This window comes from Scatophagus argus, chromosome 19 (genome assembly GCF_020382885.2).
Source record: "Scatophagus argus isolate fScaArg1 chromosome 19, fScaArg1.pri, whole genome shotgun sequence".
Classification (NCBI taxonomy): Eukaryota; Metazoa; Chordata; class Actinopteri; family Scatophagidae; genus Scatophagus; species Scatophagus argus.
The window spans coordinates 9,731,588-9,744,417 of NC_058511.1; positions in this window are offsets into that span (position 1 = coordinate 9,731,588).

A 12,830-nucleotide genomic window follows, 5' to 3' on the forward strand; every position below is an offset into this window, starting at 1 on the left:
AACAGTTTTGTTATACAGTCTTAGTCTACAGCAGCATTGCAGACCCACAGAAGACCAGCCCTGTGTTTAAGTTGGTATTTTCTGTGTGGACAAAGGTGAGGTGGGGTGAGGTGAGGTGAGGTGAGGTGAGGTGAGGTGAGGTGAAGTGGACCGAAGACCCAAAGCTTTTCCCTGTCACTGTCAACATTAGCCAATTAATTAATTAAAGATTAGCAGCAACTGTTTTAATAATCTATTAATCGTTTATGTTATGTTTTCTAAGCAAAAATGCCATCTGCACTTTAACTGGTGATGTAAATATTTGCTAGTTGCAGCCTGAAAGATGTGAAATGAAATTTAAAAAAAATTTAGTCCTTGCGTTAGCAGCTCAGTGAAGAAAAGTTTTTCGGTTTGGCAAATGATGTTGTAAACCAAAGCAGACAAGGCTGACAGACACACAGGACTACTTTACTGTGACTTAAACAGGGGGCATCATACTGTACAGTGAATAATATTTTATGTACAAATCAAGATTGATGCACTCTTTCATAGTTAAGAAAATTAGTGGAAACACACTGTGGGATTGCTTTATCAGTATTACTCTCCGTATATTTTAATCAATAAGCTATCTAAGGGAAGGCACACAGTGTTTAAAGCTTACCACAAAGTTACACTTTTTATTAACAATTTTTGCACATATTTTCCTGTTCAAGTCATTAATTAATTCCTGCCATTACTTACCCGCCCTGTAGTTGCCCTCAGTGACATCTCACCATTCATAGTCACCTGATTCCCTCATTTGTTTTTCTGCATATATACCAGCCCTCATTCCCCAGTCAATTGCCAGATTGTCTAATGTACTACCCAGTTTTTGTGGTCCAGCCTTCGTTCCTGTTTACTGCCTGCTTTGCTTGCCCTTGCTGACTGTTGCCTGTTGCTGAACTCTGCGTAGTAAACAATTGATTGCTTTCAACAGCTCTGCCTCTAAGTCCTGCTGTTGAGTCCACCGTGTGCAAAATTGTTACAGCTTTACCGTCTCATAATTTATCAGCTGTCAGAGCTCTCTTCACCCTGCACCTCTTCAAAGATTAAACTACATAAGTACTCTGGTTGTTTTTACACCCTTAGAAGACACTGTAGGTATAACTTATGGCCATAGTACTGATGGATATACGCAGTACATTGTCACATTGTGGACCTCGTAAAATAGCAGCTGCTAATGCCTCCCTGCCACAAGGTCGCGGGCGAGGGTTGTGTGTGAAATCCAGTGTGCTTGAAGACCTTTGGTACGTTTGGTCTCGCAGTAGTGGTGGATGGAAGCCTCCGCACTTCATGCTCATGACCTTGTCATCGCAGGCTGTTCCCAGGCTGCCCTGCTAACTAGGAGGTCATCGGCAGGGCACGGGTTGAGAGATGGACGGTGCTGTGTGTTTGCGTCCAGTGCAGAGCGTTGGGACAGAGGAGTTGATAATTCTGGGCTGTGTTTTCGGCGGGGGTGCATGCCAAGACCCTGTGTAATTGTTCCTTTATTCTCCTGAGCCAAGCGCAGGCAATAAACAATAAATCCACATTCTTTCTGATGAACTCTCTGACTGAGACAGTGTCCAGCATCCTGCCTTGTCTCTTGTCAGCCAGTTAGGGAGCCAAGTCTTAAGCCCTAACCCCCCTGTCTCCACTCCTGCCTGGGGGGGAATGTGACGCCTGCCTGCCTGCTTGCCTGCTCGGCCGTCTTAGCCCTGTGGGCTTTGCAGGCGCGGAGCCTCATCTCCCACTGTTTATCCATGTGTCTTTGCTTTGGCTCAGGCCCTACGCTGTAGGCCACTGTGGGCTGAGTGGGGTCCATTGCCCTGTGTCACCCACCTAAGCTCTGCTTTCACTGGAGGGCTTAGCGCCTCACCCCTCAGCCGTTTTATGAGCAGACAGCTGGGCTAATCTGTCTCCCTCTTCCCTCCTCTTGCTCTCTCTTTCTTTTTCCTTGAGTCCTGTCTCATCTCTTCTTTCGGGTCCTTTGGTCACCTATTTGTAGTCTATTTTGCTTTCATGCCTTTCAAACACCAACACTGCTGTTTCTGTTTCCTCAGTGCACAAGCACACACACACATACACACAGAAAAGGTCTCTGTTTGTCTCAGTGCAATGCTTTTTTCCTGACTCAATAGGAGATTCAGAAAGACTTTAAGAGTAGGGGAATCACAGGAGAAAATATGTGGTTTGGTCCCAGGCTCATTGGGGTACATCTGGTTGAAGGACTTGTCAGCAACTTGACTCAAATCGCACTTGAGCTTCAAACTTAACTTAACTTAACTTAACTTAATCGTAATTGAGTTGTCTTTGACTTAATAGTGACTAAATAGTGACTTTTCCTCTTTTCCTCTTATATGTAAGATATGTTGGTGTGTACGATATATAACACACTTGCATTTTGTGAACATTTCTGGGTTACAGAGGCTGACATCACTTCACTTTGTGTTCTTTCCACCTCCCATTTGCATCCGTTTTATCCTCCACACTCCACATCATACCCTCTTCCTTACACCATCTCTCCCTGTGTACCCTCCGCCTGTCCTCCATCTCTCTCTCTCTCTCTATCTTTCCTCCTCCTCCTCCTCCTCCTCTTCCTCCTCCTCTGTCTGCCTTCCCTCTTTCTTCTCTTCTCTGTCCTCTTCAGCAGTCCGGCTAAACTTAGAAGTGACAACAGTTGCAGGGTGACACCGAGAGCTAAATAAGACCAGAACAATAGCCCCCCCTCCCATTCTCACCCCCCCTTCTCCCCCTTTAATAGACTGTCATTGTTCTCTCCCTTCACTGTTGCTCTTTCAGGGAGTTTGTTAGCTATGCTAATGAAGGTTGGGCTTGTGTGGGTTTAGCGAGTGGGGATTTGATGCTCTTTAACTGGGCACTTTTAGAAAGGAGCGGCAATCATAAGTGTGGCCGGCCGGCTATTTACCACCAGTCAAATGTCACAGGCGTGTGGATGCGATACAGCAGTGGAAGAGATCTGTTACATTCCACATGCACTTGCTTCAGCTTGATATCAGTACATTGGAACTTTCATAACCAGAATAATCAGCAAAATGTATGAAAGAAGGTATTATGCAAGAATATGTACCACTGCCTCTCTAATGCACAGTGTACAGTGTGTGTCAGCATGTCGGAGTCCTTGCAGGCAAAACAAAGGAGTCGAGTAAGACAAGATGCAGGACTACAGTAAGTGTAGTGCAGTCAGTCATTCAATCAGTCAGTCAGTCTGTAAATAGCCTGGCTGGTGGCTCCTTTGAGCTTTCCTCTAAGAGGAATTCTCTTTCTCCTTGGTGTATTAATAGTGCCTGTGCATTGTTTCCTACAGCAGCACTGCTGCAATCAAAGGAAGTTGGCCTGCTAAGTATACAGATATTTTCCTTTGTCCCTATGTTTAGCAGGCGTGGAAGAGTCAGATGTGTGTGTGTGTGTGTGTGTGTGTGTGTATGTGTCAGAGAGAGAGAGAAAGAAAGAGAGAAAGAGAGAGACTGAGCACAGATGTGGGTGTGTGTCTCTGTGGTTGTATGAGCAAGTGTGTGCATGCTCATTGGTATTGTGTCAGGTTGTATGTTTATTTATGTGTGTAATCGTATATGTACAGTGAGGCGTTCCTTAATTGTTTGTGTTTGTCAGTAAGCCACTTACTGACAGTGTGACCTTTGAGATTTGTGAGGTCATGTGCCTTCACAGGTTGTTGGGGCACTGGTGTTTATATGCCTGAAACAAATGTTAGTGTATTGTATAATCTGTGGCACAATTAGTGTTATTCTTTTTTTTAAAAAAACAAAACTCCTGGTTATAATGCTGCGAAGGTCTTTTATGTGTAAAAAAGTTGCCTCACACTATCATTGAAATAATTTTCCACATTAATTTCTTCCATTCATTGAACAAGGACATCAGATTTGTCTGATTGCTTTATAAATGCTTCTGATGAAAATGAGCAGTTGGAACCCACCTTCCAATAAAGTAATTAGAGCTATTTGAATGGAAAGCATTAAATGTTAATGTTGCCCTTGGCCCAATATTTTCATTGTAATTGACAGTGCCAGCCAAAATATGATTGCCTGACATTTTAAATGTTACAAGGACTGATTTAGCAGCATGTCAAGCCATGACCCGTCATTCTCTGGTGTTGCCGCTGTGCCTCAAATTCCCTTTTCCTTGGGGATTTAGAGGCCTCGGCTGATGGGCGGCACTATACAGCAACCTCTTTGGCACACCCACACACACATACTGTGAAGAAGTGAAGCAGGTTGTTCTCTAGTTGCATCGTGCAGTGCCGATATTTAGAGAACAAGGCGGCTAATGGCTGATCCCTAATATCAAAACAACAAGAATGTATCAAAAGCGACGTCATTCAACTGCATTATTCCATTCATTTTAACATAGTAAATCTAGTGCTATTCAGTAATGATTTTCAGATTTAGAAACAGTACAGGGCTTAAAACTAACTTTAAATCACCTTCCCAAAACTCGCAAAGGGGAGAATACTAACACTGACCACACTAACAAGGCTGCATGCAGATGTGTCTGTAGACAGTTTTTGTTTATTGTCCTCGTGAGTGCAGGCATCAGCCAGTGCCGCTGAAATGCCAATTAACTGGTCAATTAATGTAATGATGTAAAAACGCAGTGATGTTAACGCAGGATGTAGTGATAGACCGATTAATTCGTCGGCCGATTAATTGGTCTACCAAAACGTGCAAGCACACACTCACATGCTACACAGATCAGTCATCTGACACACACACAGTCGCAGCCTGAGTGAAGGTTGGTCGTCCGATGACCAAGTGGTGGCGTCAAGGCATCACCGGTCACTTGGAGTCTGCCAGTGACTCACCAAGGGCACAATGGAATTAGTGAGACTCTCCGCAATGTGACAGCTTGCTCTGGCTAAATGGTGTAATAATCTACCCCTCCTCTCGCAAACCTCCAGCAGCACATGCACACATACCCACACACACACACACACACACACACACACTCATTCACCCCCCCCTCCCTTTTGCCCTCCCCATACCAACTGGCACAGATAACATTGTCTTAAGCTATAAAAAAAGATTTTTTCCCCTCCCTCCATTGCGGTAATTATTGAATTAATGCAGATGGAGAGAGACATCTGCATGTTAAAGTGTTGGCCTCTCTCTTATGCACAGCAGATGTTCCCCTGTCATTTACTCAAATTATGCTGCTTAGATACACAGAGGGAAAGAGAGAGGGACAGAGAAAGAGAGAAAGAGAGAAAGTTACTCACTAAGGCGACATTGTCTTATAGCCCTCAGAATGTCAGCTACCAAATTCAACTTGTTCTGTCCTTCAAAGTAAATCCCTACTTTCTTCACATGCATTTGTTCATTTGTTCCATCCCCATCATCAGCTTTATCATAAAGGCAAGACAATTGAATTCACACTTTTCAAATACGGAGGCAATCGGAAGGGCTTCACACGAGGCAAAGAAACGCATTTGAACATCATTTACATGAATAATATCAAGGAAATATAAGTCATTTAAACGAGTAGATGGGATAAAAGAAAAAATCAAATAGTCAAATATTAAAGCACATTAAAATACAGTTTCAGTGTAGTAATAAGTCGCTGAAAAATGTGATAATAATGATAACATTGCAAGAGAGAACATACAAATGGGAGGGTTCATTTAAATATGAATGTAGCTGACTTATTTCATGCTTGGGTTGTTCTGTGTCCAAATACTGATGGAGTGTCATATCAAAGATGTGACATTAATGGAAATGTTAACAAACTGACCTCTCATTGATGGCTTAACCCAGCAGTCAGCCTCTCGACTGTTACTGCTGGCGGGGATGTTACGGTAAAGGTGAGACAACGTCCTCTTTAAGATTATCTGTCAAATAGAGACACCGTGCCTGAGTTTGCCTCCATAAGTGTGTGTGTGTGTGTGTGTGTGTGTGTGTGTCCTAGATGACACATAACCAGGGGCCCTTCTCCTTGGGATTATTTTCCAGGTTGGTATGACCTCATCTCTTCGGATTACGTTGATAAAAACATTCTTGTATTATATTTTCTGTGCTTATTGTATTAATATTCTGAGGCAGTTCCCAGAAAAAGCTCCGTCCCATGCCTGCTTTAAGGTAATCTTCTTCCACTTGAGCTTTTAAAATGTTTTGTGGTGTTGGCTGTCTTCGTAATATCTGTTCTCTCCCACTCTTGAGGCTATATTTAACCTCTTGTCATGGATTCAATTGCTCTGCCATATCATTTCACATGGTGAATTATATATCATAAATAAATGGATCTGGGCTGGACTGAACTTGTTCAGTCAGTGTACCCATCAAAGCATCAAGATTTGAAGGCCAGTGGTCAACTTAGAGGTATGATTTAGTCCACTGTGAGGAGAAAAGTATTTCTCCAGGACATCTTACTGTGGTTTCTTGTTGTTCTGCTTTCTTGCATTTAATTTTTCAGGAAATAGTAAAAAATAGCAGAGAACAATCACAGTGTGACATCTTCAGATTTCTTGTTTTATTCAAGTGACAGTCAAAACCCCCAAAGATTTCAGTTTATGTGGGGGGAAAAAGTTGCAAGCTCTCAAATTTCAGAGTGTGGCCTTTTTATGTGAAAAATGTGTGAGACAGTTTCTCTGTAATCATCATACTTGCTAATTAGTTTTCTGTCAATCAATTAATCGCTTAACCAGCTCATTGTTTCAGCTCTAGTCGGGTCGGTCTCTCTCTCTCTCCTTTAGTGCACAGTAAGTGATGCATTTTGTCTGCTACACGGACATGTAGGCGCCTCCTGGTACTGAACAGTAAAATGCTGAATTCATGACTTGCAGAAATGGATTATCAGTTCTTTCAGATTTGCTTTTGAATGTCCCTCGATTTGCACGTTACAGCTTGTAAATTCACTCACCTGAACCCCAAGGCAGTTAGTCAAAATGTTGTGCAAACATGACAGCATGAAGGGAAAGGTGAACTGTCAGAAGTGAACAGTGATGTAACAAAAAAAAAATGCCCTCTGCGTGCAGGTTCCACTTTTCTCTAATTTTTTTCTGTTTCATGTCATTGTAAATTGACTATCTTATGGGACTGTTGATGCAACAAAAAATACAAGTTTAAGATGCTGTCTCATTGATTGAACTGAATTGATAAATCTAGACTACGCAGCCCTAGAGGGGGTTTGGTTTGCACAGCCTGCTGGTCGAATCACTCTGTTTTGACCTGGTCGAACAGCCTGCGCACACTCTCTCATGTCCAGATGCAACATGTACCTCATTTTCCTAAGAAGCATTCTATTCTATTCTGATTCAGCCCGTCCACACACATTTACCCACACACCAGCATACACAAAACGTGAACACACACGCTTCCCCTACCTCGCTACAAAACCCAACAATCCAGTGCAATCCGTACAACTTCCTTCTGTTCTCAAACCAAATGCCTTAAAGCCAACAGATGCTTTCTCTTTATCATTGCCAGTTATCACTCTTAGCTCCCTCTGATAAGACTTTACTTTCTGACCCAGATGTTAAGGAGTTCAATTTACCAGATGCACCAGAAGAGCGGACAGGGAGCTGGAGGGATGAGTGAGCATCGAAAATGCCCTCAGGCTTGAGAGATGAGACGTAATATGCCCTTTTTTTTTGGTCTGGTGTTGTTTCTGAAGCGGTGTTAGTGCACTAAGGAGCTCAGCGTCTAAAGAGGCTTTGGTATACGGGGAAAGATGGGCCATATTACAGCAAGGCCAGAAGCCTGCTTGATTAATGGACCAGGATAATCACCTCATCAAATCACTCTCACTTATTAAATCTTGTTTAATATCGTAATGAGGGCCCTCCTGAGCTGCTTTGGTAAATTCCCCCGTCTCTCCATCGCTCTCGCTTTCCCTCTTGTGACTCCCGCTTCAACATGAAGACTGATAATGCCAAGTTCCTCTCTGTCCTCAGCTTCCGCTCTCTGTCTCTTACTTCCTCTGTGTCCTATCTGTCTCTGCCTTTGTATCTCTACTGAACTTTGTCTCCTTCTTCCCGTACAGTCCTGGAATCTGTGTCTACGGTTTTTAGACCACATAGTGGCTTTAAAGCATAATTTCGGAGGGTGGAATGACTATACACAGCCTCAGTCTATTCATTTAATCTCCCTTATTTATGATGGATGATGTGCTAGATTGTATCATCATAAATCACTGTGTGTGGGTCAGGACCTGCTTGAATAGTGATACCACTTCCCAAGGCTTTGGTACACTGGAGTTTATGGAAACACTTCAGGTGAGGTAATATCTCTCCTGTCTCCTTCTGTATGATTTGTGATCTCTATGTGAAGTATCACAACATACCAGTGTTACTTCCTCGTGTGTTTGTGTGCGTTTGTGTGTGTGTGTGTGTGTGTGTGTGTGTGTGTGTGTAAGGTTTCTGGGATGGGCTTGCATCTCCTTCACTTGACCTACAGGCATCTACACAGTGTGCCTCAGAAGAAAACAACATGCCACTGTCTTATTTATGGTCTCCCATGTGTCATGCTGTACTGTCTTGGTAACACTGCCATGGCTGCTTGTTTCTTCCAAGGAAGGGAAAAATATTTTTCCTTCCCCCCCTGTGTCCTGCACCTCTCTTTCTCTCCATTTTTATTGCAGTTTTATTTCAATGGTCACCCCCTTCCACCACCCTCATCCCAAAGTTGGATCCAGTCCTTTGTCGTCTCTGAAGGCAGGCAGGCAGGCAACAACTGGCTCAAGGTGACCAGTTCAGGCTTGAGAGGGAGGTTAGGGCTGCATCTTCCCCCTGAGTGCCTCCCATTTTTTGCCTTTATTGTTAGGGAGCAGCTGTTGTGTACCTGGACCCCATGAGTGGCGCCTATGCTGGGTATCTTGGCAGCCAGGCTCCATAGGCTTTGGATACCAGAGTGAATCAATTCTTAAAGATGACTGTCTGCGTGCCGTGTCACATGGACAGGCCTGGAGTGAAGGGCTTAGGGGGCTCTGGAGCTGGAATGCTCTTTGATGGAGGGGTTGGAGAATGAGGAGGGAGGGGAGGAAAGGAAAATACGGGGGAGGAGATGGTCCTATTGTTGTGCCAAGGAATGCCCTTGACGGAGATAGATGGGTATTGTTTTATGCCCATGAACTCTTTTGGTCTTGGAGACTTAAAGATGATAGAACTGTGAGGATGAACATCTTAGCGTCTTTCCTGTTTTTGTAAATGCTGTGAGATGCGCAGCTATATGTTGCCAGTTCCTCCTTTTTGCTGTTAACTACGTGTTGAAAGTTGCCCTAAGACACAGCATGTGCAACTAGCTTAGTGTCGAGCAGCGATGTGAATGTGTAAATGTTGGCAAATTATTGGAAGGCTGATAAAGTCCCTCTGTCATAATACCCACAAAACCAAACTCATACTCAGCAGAGACTGACAACAGCTGAGCAGGACGTTGATGACCTACCTGGCTCACAGGCCTAACCTGCTTAATGTCCACTGAGAAACCTGAGAAAATAAAGATCATAAGTATGACAAAAACAGATTGCCACGTAAACTACCCCCTCTCACTCCCTCCCACACTCTCACTCTTTCTTCTTTTATTTTTTCTTTTACCCCTTCAAAGAACAATACCCCCCCCACACACACACACAACCACCACCACATCTCTACCTTTGAAAACGCAGGTTTATTAATAGTTCATAACAGGGTGCTTGGGGCAAGCTCCATGAGAAGGTTAAGGATGAGGGGAGCTAACAATCTGGGCTCAGAAACCACAACAGCAGCAGTAGCGGCTTCTTTTTTTTGAGAAAGAGTCTCATGGTCGTCCCATGTCCGTATCTATTTCATGACAAATGAAATACCAAAGGCCCTGGCCAGAAACAATGGCTTGTTTGGCTGGCTTGAAGCGGTATGGGAGGTGGTGGTGGGGGCTAAGACTGGCTTCCAGCCCCTGCAGCTGTCCCGGTTGTCACCCCTTGTCTTAAGGCTCACTCCTGGCTCAATGGCTCATGTGTTGTATTTTTATTTTTTTATTTTTTGTATCCACATGCATCCAGAGCCTCGAGAGATAGTGCAAGACGATTCTCGGCACTCAGCAGCATCTGAAAAAGGGCCCCTGACACAAAAGGCAAGTTGAACAGTGTTAAGACCCCTTCGGTATGAAGCAGACCCCAAGCATGAGGTCATCAGCCTTGGTTTAGCAGCCTTTGTCCTACAGCCTGATTGACGGGTGGGGTGGCTATCAAAGACAATTGTGGGGTCAGTTACAGCCATGGATGTCGCTCAAGATCCAGCAGGTCTCCAATAAAAAATTACTTGTGATAATTTGCAGAATATTGCCTAGAAATACAGATTTTTTTCAAAACTAGAATAGAGTGCACATCGAATCAAAACAAATGTGGTGCAAATGTAAATTACATACCAATACACAGTGACGTCTAAGCTTGTGGCTTATCGTTTCACACCTTCACTCTGTGCACCTCACCTTACTGTGAATTATAAAGTCTGTCAATCTTTTAATCTGTGTTGATAACAAGTGATAAACTTTAATACACCGCTAATATTCCACGAGTAAGCGTATGTGTGTGTGTGTTGCAAAGGAGAAAGACAAATCTCTTCCCGCCTCTCTCTCTCTCCCCCTTATGTCTCAGAGATTAGCCTTTGCTCAAACACCTCCTGTTCATCTAAGTAATTAAAACATTAGAATTACTGGATTATAAACTGCTTTCCATTTAATCCAGCACTCAATGCTCCCACCATCTTGCCAAATGGGTCAATAGGAAATATAATGGGCCTCTGTGATTTCTGATTCAGGGATCTGGAAGAGGCAAAGGATGCCAATAATGGCTATTAAAAGAGATCTGTGTTTGTGTGTGTGTGTGTGTATGTGTGTGTGTGTGTGTGTATGAGAGAGAGAGAGAAAGAGAGACAGAGAGCCCAGACCGGCTTTGCCCTGAGTGCCATCTGTCTTGGACCCACTAGACCCAGTTTAGACTGGAAGAAGCCAAACCAGTTCAGTGTCTATCTCTGCCCCCAATGCACTGTTATGTGAGCACACATTGTAGTATGCGAGTACACACACACGCTCCCTAAGTGACCACTTCCTCTCTTGAAATGACTCTAAAGTGTACTGAGTGTGGGGGTGGGGGCTCGCAATTCTTTGATCTTTCAAGGAGAAATTTATCAAGCACGGACCACGTTACTCTATGTGTGTGTTTTGTGTGTGTGTGTCCGTGTGTGTGTCCGTGTGTGTGTGGTAAACTCTTCATAAGACCCAATAACAGGTGTTTGCCCCTTGGGCCCCCAGCGCACCTTGAGTCCCTGCGTAAATGGATGTTCTGATATCATTTATGTGCCATTTATCCCACCATTGTCTAGCTTCAACACATGTTCTTACACGTGTACACATTCACAAACCTTCACTTTCATTCAGTTTCAAGAGAAGTTCCTCCCTCCACACTTTTCTTGGCAGTCAAAATGAAGGTGTGCTGTGGGGATTCACTGCTGCTGTCTTCTCACCTATACTGTCTATAGTAATTTTGGAGTATCAATATGTTCTTGGCATGATTTGTGGTATGAGAGTTTACACACTGTAAGCTCATGCAGCCTTTTTTAGCAAGTGTGTGAGCGGTGTCCTCAGCAGCATGTGGGTGTATGTTTTGTGTGTGTGTGTGTGTGTGTGTGTGTTCATTATAGTTTTTTTTGTTTGTTACTCGCAACAAGGGGTCCAAGTTGACACAGTGACAGTTCCTCGCAGAGCGACAGAGGGGCCCTGCCATCCAACAACAGAGGCTTTGTCGCTCTGCTCCTCTTGGCTTGTTATGGACTTCCTTCTCTCTCTCTCTCCCTCTCTGTCTCTCTCTCTTTCCCCCTCTCTTTCTCTCCTCTTTTTTAGTGAGCCCATTTTCTTGTCTGAAGTCTTAATTTGGGGCGCTGGCCAGTGGGGAAAGGGAAGCGAGGGGACCAAGGGAGGGAAGAACAGGGGGGAGAGAGGAGAGGAGGTGCAGAGTGGTGATGGCTGCAGACGGACGACCCTTTGTTCCTCCTTTCCCAGGCTCCTCTCTTGAGCCTGCGAGGCTCCAGTTGCGTTAGAGCCTTCCAGAGAGGGGGGGTGATTGGAGGGGGGTTGCAGCGATCTGTCCAACTGGAATCTTCCAATTCCACATGCACACACATATGCAAGTGATGTGCAGATGGAAAGCAAGAAGGGGGTGAAAAAAAGAGAACAAATTAATCAAAAGACAATGAATCAAGAATAAATAGAACCGTACAAAAGCAAAAAAGGGAACACATAAGAAGGATACCAAGAGGACATCAGCACACACAGAGTGTAAGCTGTGCATACTGACCACTAGGTGTCCCCATCACTGATGCCAAATGTGGGCAACTGGGAGTTAATCCCACACTGTGCCACTCGACCAGTATGGTGCTTCATCCACAACAGATGAAATTCAGTGTTTAATTACCAACACATGCAGAGGGAATCCATCAACATGTGCAATGCTGAAATTCCTTTTTTTTAATTGAAACTGTCTGGAATTAACAAAAGTTTAATTCCTGCAGTGGTGGAAGATCCAGATCCTTTACTTCAGGAAAAGTACAAATATCACACTGTGAAAAAACCCCCCTGCAAGTAAAGGTATACTTTTACTTGAGTATAAGTTACAGTATTAAAAGTAGTCACCGCAGTAAAATCATCAATGTCAGTGTTTCAATGTTAAATATGATGTTTTTGGATTAATATTACTGCTGCATTGACGCATATGTTCTATTTTACTGCTTTACATGTTAAAGGTTGATCTTATTTTAACTACTTAATGTACTGTTGGATAGTTTAATCTGTAATGCATCATTCTTCACTTCATAATAATATATGTTTTTAATA